This window comes from Pleurodeles waltl, chromosome 7 (genome assembly GCF_031143425.1).
Source record: "Pleurodeles waltl isolate 20211129_DDA chromosome 7, aPleWal1.hap1.20221129, whole genome shotgun sequence".
NCBI classification, from domain to species: Eukaryota; Metazoa; Chordata; class Amphibia; order Caudata; family Salamandridae; genus Pleurodeles; species Pleurodeles waltl.
This window is the reverse complement of record NC_090446.1, coordinates 156,596,596-156,609,807: the sequence shown is the minus strand read 5'-3', so window position 1 is coordinate 156,609,807 and position 13,212 is coordinate 156,596,596. Positions and strand designations below refer to the sequence as shown.

The 13,212-nt window shown below is 39.8% G+C and overlaps 1 long non-coding RNA gene across 1 annotated transcript in view; it reads left to right on the top strand.

The window, feature by feature from the left end:
• The window catches only part of LOC138247215 (uncharacterized), a 28,054-nt gene extending 15,246 nt beyond the window's left edge, over positions 1 to 12,808 (top strand). Inside the window, exons 2-3 of the long non-coding RNA XR_011194368.1 lie at positions 2,064 to 2,173; positions 11,884 to 12,808. This is a non-coding gene — a long non-coding RNA (uncharacterized lncRNA). The remainder of the gene's footprint in view (positions 1 to 2,063; positions 2,174 to 11,883) is intronic.
• Positions 12,809 to 13,212: the final 404 nt, after the last annotated feature.

Genomic DNA, 13,212 nt, shown 5'->3' with positions numbered 1-13,212 from the left:
AGTATCCGCATGCCCAGATACCTATACGTTTTAAACTCTAACATCTTCAAAACCAGTGACTGGATTTACACCAAATCACGCAAAGCATGCTTTCTGGACCATGATCTAGCTTTCTGCCAAAGTTGGTGTAATTCTGTCTAGCAGTTCAGGTTGTAGTCATGTTCAAAAATGTGAAAAATCCCATTGACGTAGAATGTGGAAAAAATGTTTTGGGACCCCCCTCTCAGATTTTTCTCAACCCCCGCTGGTCGGATCGTCCAGAAACTGTTAAGACAGCAGCTGAACTGGCCAAAGTATAATTTTGAACATTTTGTGAAGATTTGTTAAGCAGTCCAAAAGTTATTCTCAAAGCAAGCATATATATTTATATATTAACTGAAAAAACAATGGTTACAGAATGTAATATTTAGGAATTAGAACGTAAAAAACCTTAGAAATTCAGTTATAAAAATAAGGTTACAGGGATGTTATAGTTAGGGTCTGAATTTACTCGTGCAAAACCATGAAAAATAACGAGCTATAGTTAGAGTTCTTTCAAGTAACTATAACTCGCGCCATAAGGTAAGTATAACTCTTGCCTCCGCCATGCATAGGTTTTTCTTCAAAAATTTGACAGCTAATGTTTCATTAATACTTGCTGTCACAGAGAGGGAGCAACTACACAATTGCCCTGGTGAAGTGGTAGACCCTGGAGCTGCAGGGGAGCTGCGTGCCCCCCCACTCATGAATACAGGAATAACCTGGAGAAGAGGTGGTCCCAGGGTCTGCGGGGTGGCCACGCAGCTCCCTCACACACAATTTGAGAAATTCCCCTGGTAGGTGGCAGTGCCTAGGGGCTGCGGCAGGGGCGGGGCCCCACGTTATCGTCATTTAAAGCCCCCTGTTACAATTGTTTGAAGCCCCAGGTAGATGGTGGTCCCAGGGCTGTGGGGTGGCCAGCAGGCCCCCCTGCATTAAAATGTAAATGCTCCCGGAACCTTGTTCTCCCGGGGTCCTTACAGAAACAAGCAAGGGAGCCCACACTTGTCTTTTTAAAACTTATTGCTGTGAATTTCTTGACTTGCTGCAAACATTTTTTTTTCAAATGCTTTTTTTCCCTGGGGGGAGGAGGTGCCTTCTAGGACACCACCATCAGAGCTAAGTGGTCAGAGTGTCCCTACTCTGGCCCCTTTTCCTTTTTTTCACATTTTATAATGGGACTCGGCTGAAGCCAAGTACCAAGATGGCTGCCAACACTTTCTGGTTTGAAGTGTTGGCAGCCAATCAAAGTTCTGCGTTTGCCATACACAAGTTCCTAATCTTCGTGATGTTGTTGTGACTAGAAATATACAAATTTGGTTTCCCTTTAATATCTCCAAAACTACTGAACGGATTTACACCAAATAAGCAAAAGCACAATCTGCATGCCGAAAGCTAGCTTTCTGCTAAATTTGGGGTAATTCTGTCCAGTGGTTCGAGCTGTGGTCATGTCTAAAGGTCCTATGGAAATTAACATGGGAAATGCTACTTTTTTGATTCCCCCTTTTTTCTCTGGCCTCACTTGACTGATCAGCTCAAAACTTTCCATGCCCACAAGAATCACTGGAACACTTGTTTTGGAAAATTTCATGAAGATTTGTGAAACAGTGCCAAAGATATAGGCAAGTCAAAAAACGCTTTTTCTATGGAAAGATGGTGACCCCCACTAGGTGATATATATCTTACATGGTGGCAGTCGTATATATGTATAACTGTTCATTAACCTTAAATAAGCATTTGACCAATGACGTTCTAATGAAAAATAGTTGGCAAATAAAAACTCTTTCTTAATTTAATAGCAATAGACATGAAGAAAGAAAATGTGTAGCAAACTGCTACATATGAAGCCACTAGTGCTAGAGCGCATCAGTGTGCCTGACTAAACATTCTCACAAAAGAATTGCCTTAAATCGAAGAAAAATACCTCAACAACTATTAAGTAGGTATTTAAAAAGTATTGTGACTTAAAACTAAACTAACAAAATGTATACAATGAATGAAAAAAGAGAAACGCTACTAATATATATTTGTTTATTTATTTATAGCTTCAAAATACAGATACTAACACTGAAAACACTGAAGCTAACCAACAAGAAAGCAGAGAAACTCTAAATAACAACGAATATTCCAAGTACAATAAACAGAATGCAACCATGTAAGTATAATTAAGAAACTAACAAATACACTGAAAACACTGTTAAAAAACCCAAACTCTTTTTGATTAAAAGAATGCCACATAAAAATAAAATAAAATATAATTAATATGACATATACTTTTATACTTCTATAACCCAGAGACATAGGCCCTCATTACAAATGTGGCTGTCTTACGACCGCTGCCTATGAGGCAGTCCCACTGCCACATAACAACCCTGGCAGTCAGACTGCCAGCACCGCCAGGCTCTTGGATCCCGGCAGTCTGGAGGTGGCGGAGATCCTAATCTTCCAGGGCAGCGCTGAGCAGCACTACCCTGCGGATTACGACCTCGTTCTCCACCAGCCTTTTCATGGCAGTAACATCACCATCAAAAGGCTGGTGGAGAACAGGTGCATGGGCCACCCTGCTCCACACATTGCGAGGGTGCTTGTGCACCCTGCTAGCTACAGCATTACCACCAGCTCGATTACGAGCCGGAGACAATGTTGTAGCCTGTTTCGGGCTAGGCTAGCAGGTAGCCCGCCAGACTAGCAGGAAACTTTTAATGGGTCCGGCGGGGAGGTAGCCAGTGTGGTGGCAACCTCCCTGTCGGGAGTTCAGCGGATGGTGAAAAACGTCCACCGAACTTCTAATGAGGCCCATAATATCTGAAATGGCAACATATATAACTTTACAAAAAGGAAATCCTCTGTTAAACTGCGGGGAATATCACACTGACAAAGAAAGAGCTAGTAATGAAAGTATGCATTGAAAATGCACTTAAAGTTATTTTGATGCTTGTTACTGTAGAGTCACAACTAAAGACAACACAGTAAAAAATGGAAGGGAACCACACACAAATACAATTTACAATTATACCTTAAACTTCACAGAAATACAATAAAGAAAAGCAAGCGCTAGTTCCAAAGTATCTGCAGGAAGTATACTTGAAGATATAATACCCCAAATGTTTAAGAAGCCATGGAAGAATTGCCGGCTGTAGTAAACCTAAAAAACATATAACAAGGAACAGCAGAGTAACATTTCAAACCCCAGGAGCCCCAAGAACATTTGAAGAAACAGAAATCATTGAAAACATGAAGTTAAGACAGTAGAAGTATTCCTAATGTCTGATAATGAAAACAAGAAGAAGAGAATTATAGTAATTACAAAAAATAGAACCTTAAAGAAATCTTACACATTTTGTAAATATTATTGTAACTAAATATTAAAAATACTGATTTATAAGTATATTTGAATTTTTTAGAACATTTATGAACACCTAATAAAAAATACTAACAGTGAAAATATGTTGAAAATCTCTGTTAATGATTTATGAAAATATAATTGTTCAATGGTAAAAGATTATGAAGTATGGTTAGTTGTAACAAAAACAAAATGTTATTATTAATTATATTTTAACCTATACAAAGTCAAAAATATTAAAGTAAATTCTATTCTACATTATTGCCAATATAAATTAAAAATAATAGCATACATATTAGAAAAAATGTTTAGAATTATTATGAGAGCATAGAAGTATTCCCTTTCAAACAATTCCCATACCGAGGAAACAACTGGTCTTTGGGAATGTAAGAATTACTATTCCCACACCAAACTTAGCCGCATTGGAGAAAGTGTTGGACTCTTGGTGGGAAGTGTTGGAACATCAGATTTACTACTCAGACTCCAAAATTAGCCATAAATGGAAAGTTTAGGACTTGGGGTGGGTCACAAATACTATTCCAATTGTAAATGTAGCCACTTTGGGAAAAGTGTTGGACTCTGTGTGGTAGGGGTGTAATTTACTACTTTTACTCCAAAGTAAACCACATTGAGAAATGTATTGGACTTTGTAAAGAGTTCAGAAATATGATTTCAACTCCAAACATAAGCACATTAAAGAAAGAAGTAAACAAAATCTAAGTATAAACAGCCAATGGAGAGCACCTGCACACACTCCCCAGTGCGAGTGTCAGCCATTGGCTGACACTGGGGAGGGATCCAATGGATCCTCCGGTGCTCACATTGGAGGATTCCATTTCTTTTTTAACAAATGGGTGGAAGCGACACAGAAAAGGTTCTGCGTCAGCCCTCTCCCACCCATCTTTGATGTCAGCACACCATGAGGTCCACTGATGTCACAGATTCCCCACTGGAGTGGCAGGAAGGAGCAGGTGAGTGCTCTCTCCAGCCTGGGTGGGGGAAAAAAGCTGAAAACAGCATTTCCAGGTTTCAGAGAGGCCTTCTTTGAAAGGGGAGAGTCTTGTGATAATGTCACATTCCACAGCCAGGAAACGCACTACACCAGCTAATTACTAATGGATCTGGCAACTTGTTCCACACATTGGAAAGGTCTACACACAGGTTTATTAGTGCTTTCAGTTGCTTATTTCTGCATTTGGTTTATAAACTGGTACTAATTAGCTAAAATGTTTGCCTAGATAGTATTAATATAGTTGCAAATCATAAAATAATAATGAAGTCATACTATAAAAAAGTGCTGCTTTATGCTACATAATTTCTTGCCGTATAACTTAGGGCCCAATTATGAGTTTGGCGGACGGGAAGACCAGTCTGCCAAACTCTCGACGGGGTGGTCACTGCCGTTCTGGCAACCTCCCTGCCGGCCCCAATACGACGTTCCCATAGGGCTGATCGGCAGAAACACAGGTTTCCGCTAGTCACCCTAGTAAGAAAGTGGCGGCAGCATTGTTGCCGGCTCATAATATAGCCTGCGGCAATGCTGCCGCATGCAGGGGGCACCAGCACCCTCACAATGCTTACTGTGTGCACAGCAGACCTAGCGCATTTCAAGGGTGCTGGGCAGGGGTACCCCTGCACTGCCCATGCCACAAAATGTCTTCCACTTTGCATTATCCCACTTGTGCCAATACAAATGCAGCCCCACTTTTGTAGCTAGGCCTAGTGGCTGGTACAGGAACAACTCAAACCAAGGTTAAAGGGAGCCCTCACAGGGGACTCAAACAGACCTTGATTCAATTGGTTTCTGTTGCGGACACTAGGCCTAGCCACACAAGAGGAGCTCTGTTTTTATCGGCACAAGTGGGTAATGCAGAGTGGTAGGACTTTGGGGAATGCAGCACATGCCAGATGTTTCCACAACACAAAATGAAGGAAAATGCATCATTTCAGGCAGTGTTTGAGGTTAGCAGAGCATGGTGAGTAAGATAACCCTGTGGGATTCATGCAAGGCTCACCACTTGGACTTACCTGCTTGTCTAGTTTTGAAAAGTGTTCACGTTTGCTAGGTTTACTTATGTGCCGGCTGAGGTAGGGTCCAAAATCTACAGCTACCCACATTAGAAATAAAGGGTCAGTGGAAAAATGTGATCCGTCTATGTTGTGTTTTGGCCCGTTTCCTATTGTGGGCACTAGGCCAACTGATATAAGTGAGGTATTATTTTATAGAGTGACTTGGGAGAATGCCGGGTGGAAGGCAGAGTGTGGCTCCCCGCAGATTCCAGAACTTTCCATTACAGAAATATGAGGAAAATGTGTTTTTTAGTAAAAGTTTGAAGTTTGAAAGGGTTTCTCTGTAACAAAAGCTGGTGAGGGCCACACAAGTCACCTCCCCTGGATTACCCCAGGTGTCTAGTTTAAAAAAATTTGCAAGTTTGCTAGGTTTCCCATGGTTCCAGCTGAGCTAAGGTTCAAAATCTACAGCCACCCGCACTGCCAAAAAAGGGTCAGTTTTGAGCAGAAAAATGTGATGTATCCATATTGCATTTTGGGCTGTTTCCTGTTGCAGGCACTTGGCCTACCCAGACAAGTGAGGTATCATTTTTATCAGGAAACTTTGGGGAATGCCAAGTGGAAGGATGTTTATGGCTTCCCCATATTTCAGAATGTTCCATAACAGAAATATGAAGTAAATGTGATTCTTTAGTCAAATTTTGAGGTTTGCAAGGAATTCTTGGTAACAAAACCTGGTGTGAGCCACACAGGGTGTCTCGTTTTCAAAAATGCACTTGTTTGCTAGGTTTCCCTGGGTGCCGGGTGAGCTAGGGTCCAAAATCCACAGCTACCCACTTTGCAAAAAAGGTTCAGTTTTGAGTGGAAAAAATGGGATGCACTCACATTGAATTTAGGGCTGTTTCCTGTGACTGGCACTAGGCCTATCCACACAAGTGAGGTACAGTTTTTATCAAGAGACTTGGGGGAATACCAGGTGGACGGAAGTTTGTGGCTCCCCATAGATTCTAGAACTTTCCACAGAAATGTAAGGAAAATGTGTTTTTTAGTCAAAGATCGTGGTTTGCGAGGTTTTAGGGTAGAAAATCCTGATGAGAGCCATGCAAGTCATCCCGCCCAGGATACCCCTAGGTGTCTAGTTTAAAAAAATGTACAGGTTTGATAGGTTTCCCTTTGTGCCGGCTGAGGTTGGGTCCAAAATCTGTAGCTACCCCCAATGGAAAAAAGGCTATATTTTCAGTGGAAAAATGTGATGCTTCCATGTTGCGTTTGGGTCATTTCCTGTCGGGGGCACTGGGACTACCCTCACAAGTCAGGTACTGTTTTTGTAGGCAGACTTGGGGAAATGCCGAGTAGTAGGAAGTTTGTGGCTCCCTGCAGACTCCCAAACTTTCCATCACAGAAATATGAGGAGAATGTGCTTTTTAGTTAAAGTTTGAGATTTGCAAGGGGTTCCGGGTAAAAAAACAGGTGAGAGCCTTGCAAGTCGGTGTCTAGTTTAAAGAAATATATAGGTTTGCTACGTTTCTCTATGTGCCCACTGAACTAGGGTCTAAAAGATACAGCTACCCACTTTGAAAAAAAGGGTCAGTTGATGATTGGAAATATGTGATACATCCATTTTGCTTTTTGGGCTGTTTCCTTTAGTGGGCACTAGGCCTACCCACACAAGTGAGGTATCATTTTTAACAGGAGACCTGTGGGAATGTTGGGTGGAAGAAAGTTCATGGCTTTCCATAGATTCCATGACTTTCCATTACAGAAATGTGAGAAAAAAGTGTTTTTAGTCAAAGTTTGAGGTTTGCAAGGGATTCTAAGTAAAACAAAAACCAGATGAAAGCCATGCAAGTCACCCCTCTCTGGATACCCCTAGGTGTCTAGTTTTCAAAAACATACAGGTTTGCTCGGTTTTCCTAGGCGCCGGCTGAGCTACGGTCCAAAATCTACAGCTACCCTAGTGAAAAAAAGTGTCAGTTTTCATTGGAAAATGTGATGCATTCCTGTTGTGTTTTGGCCCATTTCCTGTTGCAGGCATTAGGCTTACACACACAGGTGAATCAACATATTTATCAGAAGACTTGTGGGAGCATAGAATAGTAGAACATTTGTTATCACCAATTGGATTATGCTCTTGTAAAGTCGGAGTCATGCAGTTTAAATAGATTTATTAAAGATGAAACACCTTACAAGCTTGCCGAGCGTCCGCTCCATGTCTCTGTCCTCCAACCACTGCCAACCACATTCCAACAACCGAACGTGGAATCTGGGGAACATGAATGGAACGACATAGACTTACAAATAAAACACAGTTCATATATACACATCTAACAACTAAATTCTAATATTAAAGTATCGATAATAATGAACTAAAGTACAAGTAAACTTAACACTGCATTTGTGCCTTTCACATGTAAGCCAGTGTATAAAAAAGAAGACATTTTGAAACATACAGTCTAAACCATATGCTAGTATGCGTAAGCACAAATTCAGAGATGTACAAATAACCACTGCTACTAAACTCCATATATTGTGCTCATTTCAGAAATATATAGGTTTCCTTTATACCCATTTTCACTCTACACATTTCACCATATGATTTGGTCTATACTCGTCACTCAAAGAAAAAACAGTGAATGGTGCAGCTCATTTGTTGGCTCTGGGTACCTTGGGTTCTTGGAGAACCTATAAACCCTACAAATCCCCTCAACAAGAAGGGTCTAGCAGACATAATGGTATGTTCGTTTTGTAAATCGGCAATTGTGACAAAAAGTTACAGATGAAAACACTGTCACAAATGGCTGTTTTTTCCTACTTATTTTCAATATTTCTTTGTTTCAACAGTTATTTTCCCTGGGAAAACTTTAAGGAATCATCACACATGGCCCTTTGATGAATTTTGAATTTTGTCTACTTTTGAGAAATATAAAGCTTTCCTGGATCAACTATGGGATTCACACTAGTTTCCACCACAAACTGGAAGTAGGTTGAGAGCACAAAAAACAGGAAAAATGGGCTACTTCTTCGAAAAATGCAAAAACTGTGGTACAAAATTCAGTTTTTTGATTCAGCTCTGAATGTTCTTGAAAGCTGGGAAGATGGCGAATTTATTTCAGCAAAATGTTCTTTGATGTCATTTAAAAAAGAAAATAGACATTTTTATCTGGAGCAGTTTTTTCCTATTTTTCTCAACAAACTCAAAATTTTGTTATATTTCTGCCTATTTTCTTGGTCCCCTCAAGTGCAATTTACAAACCCTGGATACCTTTAGAATCCCCAGGACGTAAAAAAAAAAAGAACGCAAATTTAGTATGGACACCTTATGTGGGAAAAACTTATGGAGCCCTAAGCATGACCTAAATGTCCTTAAATAGCCAAATAAATGGCTCAGCACCTCGGGGAGATCTGAGGAGACCCAGCAGTTAAGGGGTTAACGTTTTTGGGAATAAGGAATTCATGGATGTTATTCCACTTCTGCAAGCAAGTGGAGAATTATTGAAATTTGACAGTTTGGCCAGCTATCATTCATCAAGGTTTGGACCAAAGGCCTTCTCTCAATTCCTGATTGCAATGAGAAAAACAAATTTAGTCTGCTTTCAAATGATAAAGCCTAGCTATCACAGAAATTTAACAAACAGTATTATTGATTTTTTTGTTGAGTTCCATGTGGTGCATGGCAGAAAACAGGTATGTGGTCTTGAATATGTATTAGTGAAATTAAAATATCACTTGCTTTCCAACTTGGCAAAAGTTCTTGAGGAGAGGAATACTGATTGCAGTTACTGGGCTATGGGGTTTGAGGGCAGAAGCATTGGCTCCAACTTCTTAGTATTTCATAGATAGGTTGTAAGTCACAATGTTGCGATTGAAATATCAGGCCCTCAATATACTTCACCCACATAATCAGCTTAGAGTATATCATCAGTGCATATCTATTTATGGAAATATAGATTTACAGTTATTAATTTCACAGCTACTTACCTTAACAACATAGTCGCAAGAAAAAATTGTGGAAAAAATATTTTTGCTTGTCGATATTGCAACTACAGTCTTGTGATGCCTCACCCATGGTTGCTCATAAATCATGGAATAGAAAAATAGCTTTATAGTTGTAAATTCTTATCTCCCCCACCTCTCCGCAGCCATTATCAAACAGAGATCTGGTGGATAATCGTCTAATTGGTCTCAGACACATTCCTCGGTGCACATTTTATTGTTAGTAAAGACTTCAATGCCTTATAATAGTTGTACAGAGTTTCTTTTAATACTAGAATATCAGAGTATAAGATCGATTAATGACAGAATCAATATGGGTATTCCACCTTTCCCTGCTATTAACCGTGGAATATGTGGGCAGCAAAATAAACTCACAGACATTTTATAGGGGCCTGGCAAATATAGTTTTGTCTTTGACTGAAAGTCATATTGAATTTAGGCCAAACTGAAGCGCACCCTTTATATACTGTACACAATTATAAAAAAAACACTGTACTAAAAATGTTAGTTGCTCTTAAATGGTAATGTTTTAATCTCAAACATGAAGGACAAATGATACTGGCAAAATATGTAACATAATGGGCTAAAGACCACATGAAACTACGTTGTGGAAATTTTGGCCCGTACGGTTTTGAGAGATATCTAGTCAAATGTTGTATTTGGAATCAATATTCATATTAATTCTAATACTAATTTATAGTTAAAATTAGAGTAGAAGTATCAGGGTTCTAATTAGGGCTCCCTGGTTTTGGTTTTACATTTTTTGACGGTTCTGTCTGTATTAATCCAGATTTCTTTTTTTGCCTGCCTTATTATTATTCATCCATATTTATTATGTTTGCATTGTGAAGAAAATATACTTCAAATTCTCTATTTACATCTGTATCTAACTAAAATGTTTCTACACTTGAACGCATGCGCCAGTCTTGTAAATAGGAAGCACTGTCCCTGTTTGTGCTGCAGCAAACCTTTCACTAGGTACAGCAGGCCATACAGGGACAGTTCGCCCTATTACTGATAATGGGCCACCCTCATGGCCTCTAGCCCCTGGGGCAGCAAATTAGTGAAAGACAGAAGCATAATGGAAGTAGCCGGTTCACCTTTCCCAGTGAAATGCCACTTTAAAGGGTAAAGAGATATCCCCTTCCAAGGAGGTGCAGAGAACGACTGCACCCTTCTGCAGAGGGATGTCTGCGTGGTCCCGATCAAAAGTTTGTGCTCTCAGGGTTGGGCACATTGACTGTGGACTTTTTTTGCCTCTGTGCCTGCATTCATATTAGGCATGGATGCAAAGTCAAAGTGTTTCCCTCATTTGCATGAGACAACGCCCCTGTGCAAATAAGTGAACACCATTTGAGGAATGCATAAGCATAGCATATGCGCCTGAGCTATCTATATTACAGAAAGTGCTGCACAAGCATCTGTTGCCCCTTCTGTTATACTAAAGTACCTAGGGGTACAGAAAGCCATTGCACGCGCCCTTTAAGGCTCCTTCTGCGATATGACCCGTGTTGTGTTTACACCATAAACGTTAATCATCCAAATACATATAGAAAGCAACAAATAGAATACGGTCAACTGAACACATTAACACTGCAGTACAAACATATTTGCACACACAGAGATGCTAAGGTCTTCTATACAGAACACTATTCCCCATTGGAAAAATGCTAAACAATGTGCAACTATAAAGTTACCCTAGAGTCATATTATTTCTGTGAGAGTGGGGGCTTATTCAGTCCTTGGTAGATTCTCTGTGAATCCACCGGAGGGGTGGATGTTATAATGCCCTCCACCTAGACAGAGGACCATCCACAGCTTTAATAGGACCCCACCTGTGGGGCAGCAACTCCCTTCACAACAGTGAAGATTTGGTGAGTGGGTGCAGCGTTTTAAGCGTCTGCTCTAAAACGATTTTGTCCAGAGACGATAAACTGTCAAATAAGGCATTTATTTCCTCTGAACAAAAACACAAATTGCCACGAGGCGCAAGGAGTTTTTTCCCGTGTTTGGGGTTATTTCACATTCCCCCCCACCACCTCCCCCCTTTGTCTGCCTTGTCTCACATTGAGGGCAGTATGACTTTGACTCTGCAGTCACATGGCAGACGGACGTCTGGGTCAAGGGTTACCATGGACAGACCCGGTAGAGCTGCAAATCAGGTGTCTTAACTAGAAATTATTAATGAGTGTTTATGTATTTTAAATAATTGAATTATGTAAAAAAATGAAACAACATAGAAAATAATGCACCCGTTTGAAAGAATGGCCACTAGTGTTCATGAAATATACTAATAAATGATTAATATTGATGAAATATTAAAAAATGTATTAGATTAATGTAGTAATATGTCATTTTTAGGGTTATGAAGTATGCTCTAGCTTATTTTTTTAGGCCTTAACTTAGCGAGTGTCTTGGCCTAGTTTTGCCAGGCCTCATGCAGAAGCTGTATTTATTAGCATTTCACAAAAAGCTGACAGAGTGAACTAACTGTGAAAAGTCCATTGTCTTATTAACAGTTCTTAACCGAAGCTTTCTGTGGGAACCAACGGACAGGAGGTGCTGCCCCCAGTAATGTAAAGACTTGTGTGTGATATGTGTGAGATGTACTTTCCCAGGACGCAAACAATGAAGACACTGACTGGAGATGAAGATGCAACAAATTTGTTACCTGATGAGCCGGATGATGAGGACATCGTAAAGTGGACCAATCAACTTTGTGTGAAGAGCGAAATATTAGAATACAAAGATTTGGTATAGAAACATTATTGGATAAAGTATAAACGTACAATTAATTGACCAATGGCAAATTAGGGGATAGTTTAGGTGACTTTGATATAACCACGCAACAGAGGGAGAAGACTTCAGACCATTATTAAGGTTTTAGGGAATTACTGCTTTAGACAGAAGAAGATACTAAAGATTCTGTCATTGGGTTCATACTCACTGACTGAGAGCATGATGCTTTGCTGATGGATTGATGACCTGAGGACGAAGACTGAATCTGCTTGCTGATTCATATTGTGATAGGTAGATATGACAATGTGACTGAATTGCATTTTTATGCCTTTTCTTTCTAGATACCAACTGCACTGTGTTGATAGTTTCCCGAGCTAGATGTTTTTTCCTAAATTTGTGTTCTAGATTGTTTTTGCATGAAACCCAACATGCTGATGGTAATCTGGGTTAGATGAGGGTATTCACACGACGACTGACGAATTACAAGGACTAATGTTTGACAAGTTATCTTGCTGAATTCTATGTACGTGATTACTTCGTTACAACTGACTCTGCTTTTGATTTGCACCGTTGCCTTAGAATGTGTTGTGATTCAAACTTTGATTAGATTGCGTTTCTTCATTCACTTTGGACATCCAGTTATGTTCTTATGTGTGTTTCATTTGATTTTGAGATTAATCTACATGACTTTAGCATTGTTATAATAAGGGAAATAAACTTACTAAACTTTTACTAAAGGTGTGGTTATTCATGACTGAAAGGTCATGGTGCGTGACTTTTACTGACTCCATTGATTATTGATTTATTAATTACTAATGATTATTGATTAGTGAGTTAAATGATTTCTGCACTAGAGCTACGGCAAGAGCGTCTTAAACGAGTCAAAATGTTCATCGACCTATTCGCGTCCCCTTGTACTTATTAAGGTCCGACGCGCTAACAGAGCCTTCGTTGAAAATAAGGCATCCAATTTTAATATCGGAAGGAAAACCTTGTTCAAATTAATCTGAAAAAATGCACGTCCAGTTTCAGAACGAAGTTGCACTTACTAGAAAATATCACCTTTCTGTGCTGAAAAGGTACACCACACCAGCATGTGAATATAGGAA